The following is a 10,570-nucleotide window of genomic DNA, read 5'->3' as shown; positions in this document are numbered from 1 at the left end:
TCTGGCCCGTGGACCTATTTTGCCCATCCCTGCTCTAAAGGGTGAAAGCCAGCCCTATTTACTTAGACAAACAGCAGTGTCTGAGGACAGCACCATGCCTGTTGCCTCTTACCCAGGCAGCCCCTGCCCAGATGCAACTACCACTGCTGAGCAGAGAGCACCCCCTTTCTACATCCAACAGGACTGCGAGGCAGAGCAGTTCCACATTTTTTCAAATTTTTACTGCCAACAACTGTTTTATTTAAAAAACATTTTTGGCATGCATTGTTGCCATTTTTGACAGAAAAGTGCCTTTTCCAATGGAAAAAATTTTTGTTCAAATGGGTTCATGATTTTTTTGTTTGCTAAAAATTAGGGTTTTGGTAAATCACAAATAGAAAAAGGCACTTAGATGGATAAGTATAACTAAATTCATCTACTTTTTAAAAATAAGTTAGGAACAGTCCTGAAAAGTAGAAGGCTTCATATCCCTGGGTATAGACCCAGGAATTTAGAAGTATCAGGAGGGCGGTTTCAAAATATCATTTGTTTCTGTCAGCATTTCCACAAGGAAATTCATTACGTATGCCCCTTCCAGCCATCTAATCCAGGAGTTAAGGAGATGGGGTCAATCTGCTATGCTACGCAAGGCAAATCCTGCAATACTTGCAGCCTGCCTGGGGGAAGAGTATGAGCAGTTGCAGTTACTTGTTAGTAACATATGTCAAGGCCAAGCCTCATTTTGTTGGATCCAAATAGCTCGTAATGACTTTGGGATCTGTTCTTGAAAGAAGCCAGAGACCTCAATCTTCCAGGTGTTGAAAACAAGGGGCAACCAGTGTCTCTTCCAATCAGACCACTGAGTAACTTGGGAAAGAGCAATGAGAGGAGGAAGAGCCTCCAGAGCAGGATCAGAAATAAGAGTCAATGAATGGAGAGGGCCAGGGCAGTGCAGAACCACTATGGTTAATTAGGGAGTCTGAAAGGGTGAAAACAGAGAGGCACACAACAGAAAAAAAAAATCAATAGGTGATTATCTTCTCTTCCTGCCCAGCCTTATGGTATAAAAAGGGGGCTGCAGTGTGTCATGCAGCAACTTTTCTCCACACACCAGTGCACTTCCACAAGGAAGAAAGGTGTTTAATTCATTCAGTCAGAAAAAAGGAACAAGAGGATTCTGTGGGACGGATTTCCCCATGCTAGCAGTTGCACACTGACACACTGCCAGCTGGATAGACTAGAACTTTACTACCCGATTTCCTCTTCCCTGGCACTGAGGTAAGTGACAGCACAAGGGTACAGGGTACTGGAGACGCAATCGCCTTGAGCTTGGTAAACTCACTGGATATGTCATGCAGAAAGATCCAAACAGCTGCCCGTTGGCGGGGGCAGGGGCAAGGTGGTTCCAAAGGCACTCACAGCCAGGCACTCTTCTAAAGGCTCAACACAGCCCTGGTGGATGTGTCTACACATGCACTGATGCCCTTTAATTAATGTGCATTAAATCTAGTACCTCCACTCTGAGGTACTAGGAAAATGCACATTTAGACTGTCTTAACATGCATTAACTAAAGAAACACAATTTTTAAATTACATTTCATAGATTTCCTAAACATTAGGGCTGGAAGGGACCTCGGAAGACCATCAAGTCCAGCCCCCTGCCCCAGGGGCAGGAAGTCAGCAGGGATCATAGGATCCCAGCAAGATAAACATCCAGATGGCTTCTGAAGGCATTCAGAGTAGTTGCTTGAACCACCTCCAGCGACAGTCTATTCCAAACCTTGGGGTTCTTCCTTATGTCCAGCCTGAAACGGTCATGGAGGAGTTTGTGACCATTCAATCTTGTCATCCCTTGGGGTGCTCTGGTGAACAGGTGTTCCCCCACATCCTGGTGAACACCCCTGATAAACTTCTAGGTGGCCACCAGATAACCCCTGAGCCTGCGCTTTTCCAGGCTGAAGAGTCCCATGCCTCTCAACCTCTCATCATAAGGTCTGTTTTCCTGACCTCTGATCATATGCATGGCTCTCCACTGCACTCTCTCAAGCTTCTCCACATCCTTTTTGAATTGTGGAGCCCAAAACTGGATGCAGTACTCCAGCTGCGGCCTCACCAAGGCCTAGTACAACAGGAGGATGACATCCTGGGATTTACTTGAGAAGCATCTATGGATGCAAGCGTTTTGCTTGCTTTACTAACAGCAGTATCACACTGCAGGCTCATATTCATCTTGTGGTCAATCGTGACCCCCAAGTGCCTTTCGTCCGTACTGCTAGCCAGCGTAGCACTGCCGAGCCTATAAGGATGCTGCAGGTTTCTCCTCCCAAGGTGGAGAACCTTGCATGTTTCAGTGTTAAACACCATCAGGTTCTCATCCGCCCATTTTCTGAACCTGTCAAGATCAGCCTGGATTACCCTCCTGTCTTCAGGTGTGGCTACTTTACCCCAGAGTTTGGTGTCATCAGCAAACCTGGCCAGTCTGCTCCTGACACCAATGTCCACATCATTAATGAAGATGTTAAAAAGTACAGCCCCAAGTACAGAGCCCTGGGGGACCCCACTGGTCACAGTGCACCATGATGATTGACTTCCATCAACCACCAACCTCTGGGTCCAACCACAGAGCCAGTTTCCCAGACAGCGGATCGTGGTGGACCCAAGGCCACAGTTGGCCAGTTTTGCCAAGAAGTGATCATGGGATACCAGATCAAAGGCTTTTTTGAAGTCAAGCTATATGACATCAATCTCTTGTCCCTTGTCCAGGTGATAGGTCATCTGGTCATAGAAGGAAATGAGATTGGTCAAGCAAGACCTACCCACAACAAACCTGTGCTGGCTATCCTTCATGATGTTGCCATTGGCCAGCCTGTTAAGAATGGTTTCTTTGATAATCCTTTCTAAGACCTTCCCCAGGATAGAGGTGTAGCTGATGGGCCTATAGTTTCCTGGATCTACTTTCCTCCCTTTCTTGAAGATAGACACCACATTGGCCTTCTTCCAGTCTTCGGGCACTTCACCAGAGCGCCAGGAGCTCTCAAAGATCCATGCCAGGGGCTGGGCTATGATGCCTGCCAGCTCCTTGAGTATCTTGGGGTGTAAACTGTCAGGTCTGGCTGACTTGGAGGTGTTCAGCCTCTCAGGGTGTACCTTCATGAGGTCAGCATTGATGCAGGGTGAGGAATCTCCCTCGCCCAGGCCTCCCTGTCCCGTAGTGGACAGGGACATCCCATGGGACTGATGAAAGACCGATGCAAAGTACTCATTTAGCAAGTTGGCTTTTTCCTGGGCATTGGTCGTCAGTTGTCCCATTTGGTTTAGCAGGGGTCCAGCGTTGCCCTTGCTTTTCTTCTGGCTCCCCACGTACCTAAAAAAGGACTTTTTGTTGTTCTTGATACTTATAGCTAATTGGAGTTCAGTTGCAGTCTTGGCTTTCCTGGTTTGCTCCCTGCAGGACCGGACCAATACAGAGTATTCCTCCTTGGTGGTGGATCCAGTCCTCCATCCTTTGTAGGTCCGTCTTTTTAAATACAGGAGGCCTGCTAGTTCCCTGGAGAGCCAAGGGGGCTACTGTGCCCTTTTGCTCCCTTTCCTCCGAGACGGGATAGACTTTGCTTGCGCTTCGAGGAGCAACCCCTCGTCCTGAACTCCCCTCCCCTTTTGGTTGTGCCCCTTTTGGGCATCTCTAACAAGCCTCCTGAGCTATTGCTGACTGACTTGCCAGCTTTACGGCAGATGGTGAAGGTGATCAGCTCATGATCACTGTTACCCAGCTTCCCTTCGATGATTAGGTCACTGATTAGGTCATCCCCTGTTGCCAGAACCAGGTCAAGCAGCATTTTACCTCTCATCGGCCCATCGACTTCTTGTGTCAGATAGTGTTCATCCATGCAGGAGAGAAAGCTTTGCGACCGCTTGGATTTGGCCGAGCACTCTTCCCACAAGATGTCAGGGTAGGTGAAGTCCCCCATAACAACCATGCACCGGGAGTGTGTGGCCTCAGCCAGCTCCCTGGTGAACTCCTGGTCAAGCTCTTGACTTTGGGTGGGAGTTCTGTAGTAGACTCCCACCGTTGTGTCCCCTGAGCCATGTTCCCCATGGATTTTAACCTAAAGGGTCTCTAGTCATCCACTCTGGGCGCCAATATCAGCTTGCAGGGACACGTAGCTTTCCTTGACATACAGAACTACACCCCCGCCCCTTCTGTCCACTCTGTTTCTCCTGTACAAGGTATAGCCATCTATACCTGTGGCCCAGTCATGGGTGGTGTCCCACCAGGTCTCTGTTATCCCTATGACATCATAGTTATTTGTGTTAAGCAGGGGGACAAGTTCCTCCTGTTTATTCCTCCAGCTCCTGGCATTTGGGTACAGGCAGGCAAGTGTGCCTTTGGGGGCCCTTGCCTTGCCTGCAGCTCACTCCAAGGCTGAGGCAGGAGTGGGTTCCCTTAATTGCCTTGACCTGCTGGTTTTGCAAGGGTTGCTCAGCAGGCCAGCAGTGGTGGTAGTCCCACCGTCCCCTGGCAAGCTTAGTTTAAAGCCCGGTGGACGTCAGCCAGTCTGGCTAAGAAGAGCCTCCTCCCCAGGCGAGAAAGGTGGAGGCCATCTCTTCCCAGCAGCTCGCTGCCTCTCTCTCCAAAGAGCGGGCTGTGGTCATGGAAGCCAAAGCCTTCCCGATGACACCAGCACCGTAGTCTTTGGTTCACTACCTCGATCCTCCTCTCCCTCCTCCGCCCGTAACCCAAGACTGGGAGGACTGAAGAAAACGCCACCTGTGACCTCAGATCCTTTAACTCTGCTCCCAAATCCCTGTAACACTTCATGACCTGGCTGGGAGCACTCTGAGCTGTGTCATTGGTGACCACATGAATAAGGAGCATGGGATAGTGGTCTATGGGGTGGAGGAGCTTAGGGATCTTCTTCGCAATGTCTCAGATTCTGGCTCCCAGGAAACAGCAGACTTCCCAGGCTAAGGGGTCGGGGCACCAGATTACCCCCTCAGTCCCCTGAAGGATAGAGTCTCCCACAACGAACACTTTGCATTTTGTCTTGGGGAGAGTGGGGGCAGTAGCTACAGTAGAGCCCATGTTGCCTGCGGGAGCTGGCAATTTAGCAAGCTCTGCTGAGGCTGCCAGAGGTTTGTACCTGTTGTAAAGCTCCAGCAGGGTAGAGGCCTTGGTATGGCAGGCCTTGGGGCTCTTGACCACCTTGGTCCAACCCCTGGACTGGACAGTAAGAGAGGTCCTCGAGTCCTTCCTTGTCCCGGAGGGAGACCGTGGTCTACCCTCTGTCTCCCAGGGGAGAAAAGCCTGGCAGTAGGAGTCAATCTCCTGCTTACAGTCCCTGATGGCATGCAGTCTCTGGACTGTGGCCTGGAGCTCCTCCAGCTGGCGTGCCAGAGACCCCAAAAGGGAGCAGACTTCACCAGGGGAGGTGGCCATGCTCCCAGACCCCAGAGCCTGAAAAAGTGTCAGGCAGCCCCTGCAGCCGAGAGCTGCGTGGAGCCCGGAAGCATGGGCCCCGTCTGGGTGGATGCCTTTGAGGTGCCGGGGGGGGGGGGGGGCCGCAGGCCCTGAGGGTACCCTCTAGTGTTGCTAGTAGGCTGGCTGCACCTGGGACTGTCTACCCTGGGGGGCTCACAGGCAGAGCCTCAGGCCCTCTCGTGCACCCTCCTGTGCAAACTCCCGTGCTAGCTCGCGCGCTGGGCCCAGAAGCGTGCCTGTTTGCGGAGCCTGTTCACGAGGCTCTGGTTGCGAGGCTCCCTGCGGGGCTGGGCGAAGTGGGGGTGGGGAGGGGTAGGGCATGACTCTCCCCGCCTCCAACTCAGCTGGCTCCCAGCTGGCTAAGTAGGCTAAGTCTTGTTTCTTGTTTGCACAGGGGACTGGACAGGCACAGCTCTTCCAAATACCTTGATGTGTGAAGACAAGACTCTTTGGGTAAACGCAACCTCTTTTATTAGACCAACTAAATAGTTGGAAAAATTGTTCCTTGCAAGCTTTCCAGCACAAGTGCATGAATATTCTTCTTCTAGTGTAAGTGGACTTGGTCAAAGTAGCCCAAATGTAACCTCACAGTTTACCTTCCCAGAATAACTACCCAGAATTCACAGGGTTTTGATCTTTCAAGCTAGATGGGCATCAAGCTCCGCTGAAGCTGAGCGGAGTCCACCCATGCAAACCAAAGCCTGAAGATAGTGATTCTCAACTGGGGTATTGTGTGATCCTTTTACAGGTGGCGTGCAGTATTAGCACTGTTAGGTGTGCAAATGCACATTTCACAAGATAAACCAGACAGAAACATCCACAGGATGAGAAACATTCTGACCTGCTGTGGTGCTTTTGAGTTATTTTCAGCAGAAGAAAGGCTCTATTGCTTTTCCTGGAAAAGTCCAGAAAGCAAAGAGCTGGTGTTTTCCAAGGGAGGGGCCTTGGTCTAAAAGAGGTTGCAAACCACTGCTTGACAATCTCAGGAAAGCACTGCAAACCACATAGGATTTCTTTTGCACTCCCCCCCACTGCCCCATGGAGTGGGGGGGAAACAACCTTGCAGGTTCTGTGGCAGACAAGGTTCTTCGGGTAAATCTGATCTCTTTTATTAGATCATCTCAATAAAAGAGATCAGTTGTGCCCAAAGGTTGGTCTGCTTATGTCCTTAGACCAAGAGGGCTACAAACTACCCCCCCCCATGATTGCAGGTTCTGTCACACTTTTAATGGCTCTCTGTCAACCCAGACAGCTTTGCATAGCTTGGTCCTAACCACTCACTTCCTCTGCTCTACTGCCCTTGGCAGCGGTCTCCAGCATTTGCAGCTTTCTCAGCTGCATACACGGGCTTCGTTTGGCTCTTCCTGGGGAGAAGGGAATTGCATGGGGTGGGGAATATAGTGCAGAATAAAGCCAGCCATCAAGGTTCTTTGCATAAATGTGATATCTTCTATTAGACCAACTAAATAGTTGGAAAATTGTCCTTTGCAAGCTTTCGGGCACAAACACCCTTCTTCAGGCACAGGGAGAGTTTCTTGTTGCATGCAAAGAACCATTTCCCTATTTAGTTGGTTGGAAAAAAAAGAAAGCCCTGACAGAGTGCGTGGCAGGTGGCAGAGCGGGAGCTAGAGACAGCTGCTTTTGGGGGCGAGTCAGCAGGAGCAGGCCAGGACTAGGGTGGCCCCCAAAGTTTTCTGCTCCTCTGTCCTGTACCGAGGCACAACCGCATGCCTTTATGTCCTCTATTTTTCTCTCCAGGAGAGAAAAATAGAGGACACCTCTACTTGTCTCTTCAAGAGAGAAAATAGAGGACACCTCTCTTTTTTTTCTCCAAGACAAAAAATGGACACTTCTATTTTTCTGGAAGAGAAAAATAGAGGACATAAAGGCATAGGGCTTTGTATCAATAGAGGACAACCCGACCGTCCTGTGTGATGGCCACCCTACCTCGGGGCAGTGCAGGCCTAGTGATGCCAACACCCTCCAACCAGCTGACCTTGCATTTTGCTCCAGTTCTTCTCCCCGCTTTCCCAGCCTTTGGGCTCAGGCTCCGGGCACAGCTTGGGGGGCGGGGAGGGTTCAAAGACAACCCTCCAGCCAGCAAAGGAAAGCAGCGAGGAGCCCCCCCCCGCCCATCCCGTGACTCCAGGAGCCGGCGCTCTGCAAACTACCACTGAGGAGAGCGGAGGCGGGGCCGCGCGGAGCCCCGCCCCAGGGCACCCGCAGCACCTGCCCCGCCGCCCGCAGGCTGCCTGCAGCGCCGCTGCGCCGCGCCGGGACCCGCTGCCCACCCGCGCCAGGTAACCGGCCCCAGCCCCGGCCCTGCCGAGCTCCCCCGGGCGAGCCCCTGCCTGCGCCCCGCTCCCCTCCCCCCCGGCCCGCGGCGCCTCCTCCTCTGTCCCGAGGGGGCAAGGACCCCCGAGCGCACCAGCAGCCGAGCCAGGACTGTGACGCTCAGTCAGGGCGGGATGGAGCATAAAATATTCAACAGCCTAATGGTTTTTCTCTCTCTCCCGGAGACGCAGGGCAGGAAGGTTTCGGCTGTGATGTTGAGGAAAGCTGGTCGGTAGATGTGCGGGGCCGTCCTGTGGCGCTGGTCCTTAAGGCTGCTTTGGGAGCTTTTCTTTCCAAGGGCCACACACCACTTGCAGGGACGGGTCTGGACAGCGTACGAGCTGAAGTGATATTCGAGTGTAAGTGGCTTTAAATGTGTCCCTCTAGCGATCTGGCATGTTTTATGCTTTAAATGTATCTACATTTATATCATGGTTGGGATAGGGCTGGTGCTGCTTCAGGCTGGACTGACTAGGTGACTTCTACAGGTCCCTTCCAGCCCGGCTTCTTTGTGATGGTAGCTAGTTAGGGGCATTTCTACCCTGCCTTCTGCCTGACTTCAAACCAACCACCTCTCTCTTTTACCATGGTGGCTGCCGTATTGTGCCTCGTTACATTACTTTGCAGCATAGTTTGTTGGCTGGGGTCTTGCATGCATGGAGATGGAAGGCATGTGCATGTCTGTCTTTCTACAGGGTGGGGATCATCTGGCAGTGACACTGTCCAGCAAAACCTTTACAAATGTTTGCTTTCCAGCAAAACCTGTACAAGTGTCTGTTGTCCTGTTAAGCATTAGCAATGCCACAGAGAAATGTTTTTAAATGGATTGTCTTCTTGGTGTCACCTTTGCAGATCAAATAAGAATATTAGTCTGACTGCTGCTGTGATAGACATCTGCTAAAAAAGTTTTTGCCTCTCTGCAGAATCCAGTTTTTAAGTTGTTCTGCGTGTAATTCTGGTGTACACAGTACAGAGGGTGGTATAAGCCTCACTGATGATAGAGGGGCTTGTCATGCCCGAAGTGAGCATGCTAGGGTGTTTGTTTGGTTCTTGTACCTTGTGATACCTCTAGAATTAGCTCACCACTATGTTTCTGTCTGGACCATGTTTTGCTACAGAGCCCTTCTGTCCTTCCTCTTATAATTATTCTCCAATTTACGATCCAGTCTGTATCAGTTTCTTCCCAAATCCCCACTCCTGACATGCAAGAGGCCAGTTCAAAGGAGAGAGGAAATTGTTGTTGCTCAATGCACAAATGGATAAATTGTGCTTTGTGGCTGCTATTGATTTAGATTTTCAAAAACGATGATCACTTCTTGGCTATGGGAGGCATCTTTGTGTTACTGAGTCAGTTCTGTATAAAACCTGCTAATGCTGTCTGAAACATATGTTAAAATGGGTTTGCTAAGCAAGCTGCACCAAGAGTATATGTGGCCTCTGAAGTAAGTTGAAAGACTTCCTCCTCAAGACTGACTTTACTGGGCTGAGTTTCTGCCACAAGATCCATCTACCTAGCAAGCACCCAACATTACCAAATATTTGGGTTTCAGCGTGATGTCGTGTTATCGTTTCTCATCCAAAAATAAATCCTGGCTGCACAGCAGTCTCCTCTGCTTTGTCTGAGTGAGACATTACTGACCTTGAATTTGAGAAGTTTCCTTTTCACCGAAGTGTCTTGTGTTTGGTGGCTTTTGGCATGGCTTCACTCCAGACTTGTTGGGCCAAGGTGTGCTTTGCTTAGAAGATGGTTACTCAGATGACAGCAGGCTCTTGGAGAGAGCAGCTGCTTGTGACTTACATGATTTACAGAGGAATAAAAAGAGGATAGAAAATCTAGTGAGCTCTTGCATGTAGGAGTCATAGCACATGTTGATTTATGGATGATAGGTGCTCTGGGCTGTTGATTAGGACTGTTCAGCTGTAGGTCATGGGTTAGAAACCAGAGACCCCCTTCGTTCTTTTCAGGTTAAATAAGGTGAATCAGAAGAAGTCCATGCAAATGAGGAAGGATTAGAATTTGTGTGGTCAGTGTTGATGAAGAACTGCCGCAACATAATGAGCACAGCTGGATTTGTTCATCATCATCCTAAATTAATTGACAAATATGAAGATAAAAAATGACTTCACCAAGGCTCCCCTGGAGAGCTGTTCCACAGGCTGTTCCCTCCAGGGAGAGTCAGAGATGGGCTTGTGTTCCCCAGGTCCCCACAAGGAAGGAGCAAAAGTTCAGTCCTGTTGTAAGGGGCCATGAGAGGTATTTGCCTGGCCATAACAACAGTGGGCAGGGCTGATGGGAAATGGAGTCCGCCGCAGGCCCAATCTGTCTCATGGGCCAGACTTTGCCCACCGCTGCACTAGGATGATTAATGAAAGGAATCAGCATGATTCTGTGTTGGAGAGGACACTTCCCCACCCAACCCTATAACACTAAAGAGATGGAGGAAGGGCAGGAAGTGAAAACAGCATCTCTCTCTCAATTTCATCCTATGCCTGCCAGAAGCTGGTATAGAAAATAGGTGCCTTTGAGCATGAATTGGGAGAAGGAGGCTCCCATTGTGACTGCAGCTGTCTAGTAGAGATACCCTTCCTGCCTTGTTTCAGCAGGTAGCTACTCATTACCTAGTAATCCTGGTGCCTGGTATTTCCACATCTGGCACTATCTAACTTATCCTGGAGTTTGCACTACTAGGATTTTAGCAAACTACCTCCTGAAAGTTCTACTAAGCAGACACTAGCCCATAGCATGTAAGTACATGCTTAAAACATACCACAATGCTG

The 10,570-nt window shown here is 50.2% G+C and overlaps 1 protein-coding gene across 1 annotated transcript in view; it reads left to right on the top strand.

The window, feature by feature from the left end:
* Positions 1 to 8,043: 8,043 nt before the first annotated feature.
* Positions 8,044 to 10,570, top strand: part of FRMPD1 (FERM and PDZ domain containing 1) — a 71,176-nt gene continuing 68,649 nt past the window's right edge. The window contains exon 1 of the mRNA XM_090039080.1: positions 8,044 to 8,151. The gene's annotated coding sequence lies outside the window, so the exon portion shown is untranslated. The remainder of the gene's footprint in view (positions 8,152 to 10,570) is intronic.

Source organism: Crocodylus siamensis, chromosome 3, assembly GCF_052110815.1.
Source record: "Crocodylus siamensis isolate JL-2025a chromosome 3, ASM5211081v1, whole genome shotgun sequence".
In the NCBI taxonomy this organism is placed as follows: Eukaryota; Metazoa; Chordata; order Crocodylia; family Crocodylidae; genus Crocodylus; species Crocodylus siamensis.
The sequence above is the reverse complement of the archived record's forward strand: the minus strand, read 5'-3'. Positions and strand labels throughout refer to the sequence as shown.